Genomic DNA, 1,363 nt, shown 5'->3' with positions numbered 1-1,363 from the left:
TATTTCTACAGCCCTACTTGAGTTCAGATAATGTGACAATATGACTGTGTAATAAAGTATTTAATGGGCCCAGTGCGGTGGCTCACACCTGTAATCCCAGCAATTTGGGAGGCTGAGGGGGGCGGATTGTGAGGTCAGCAGTTCGAGACCAGCCTGGCCAACATGGTGAAACCCTGTCTCTACTAAAAATACAAAAATTAGCCAGGCATGGTGGTGGGTGCCTGTAGTCCCAGCTACTCAGGAGGCTGAGGCAAGAGAATTGCTTGAACCCGGGAGGCAGAAGTTGCAGTGAGCTGAGACCGCGCCATTGTACTCCAGCCTGGGTGACAGAGCGAGACTCTGTCTCAAAAATAAATAAATAAAAGTATTTAATGAAGTATATTATACCATCTATATATAAACAAAGGACCAATTTTCTTTCAAATCATTACTTCTACCTCCATAATTAATATGGTATTCTATTATAATCAACAACTTACATTATGTCCCCAGTTACATACTCTTTAAAAAAGCGGGGGGCTCTTCTCTATGACTGTTGTAGGACTTCATCTTGATTTTGCTGTGTTCTAGTGATAACATTGTTCTCATGGGGTTATATCTGTTCTATTTTTTAACCTTTTATTTAATGAATGATAATTTTTGATACTTAAAATTACAGATTATCTTTTGTGATCTTATTTGTGTGTGTGTGGGCTTTTTCGTTCCCTAGATTGACTTTTAATTATTTTTTCTGGCCCCGTGATTCCTTTTAACCTTTTGCTTTTATTTTACCTTATTATCGTTTGCCACATTATTTGTGCGACAAGGCAGGATATGAATAAATAATTTATAATTTAATTCAATATTAATTACAGTTTTTCCACATAAGAATAATTTGGAATGTTTTAGAAAATTAGCAATTCCTCTGCATTTCTTTTTTCAATTATCATGGCAACATTAAAGGTTTTGTAAAACTAGTACATAAGTAAACATCTTTAAGTTTACTACTTCTAAAAGAAATACCTATATCCCACTGTTCTGAGTAGAAGGTAAAAATTTATATGTAACAATTATTGGAAATGGGATTTGCTTATGAGTATTCAAATGAACACATCTCATATTCTTGACCTTTGCATCATTAATTCAGAGAGCCAAGTAGCTTGACACTAGAACATATTTAGAGGAGTGACTCATTTTTATGATTCATTTTTCTGTTAATTCAATAAACATTTTCTTGTAGTAGCCTTTATTAGTATATCTTCTAATGTGTTATGTATTTTTAAGCTTTCAACTTCACTTAAATGTCTTGTTTCTTAGCTGTTTCCCTAGTGATTAAAAGTTCCAGTTGTTACTTTCAATCTATAACAGCTGCAAGAACAACTCT

Source organism: Hylobates moloch, unplaced genomic scaffold (assembly GCF_009828535.3).
Source record: "Hylobates moloch isolate HMO894 unplaced genomic scaffold, HMol_V3 SCAFFOLD_1, whole genome shotgun sequence".
Classification (NCBI taxonomy): domain Eukaryota; kingdom Metazoa; phylum Chordata; class Mammalia; order Primates; family Hylobatidae; genus Hylobates; species Hylobates moloch.
Note: the sequence above shows the minus strand (reverse complement) of the source record.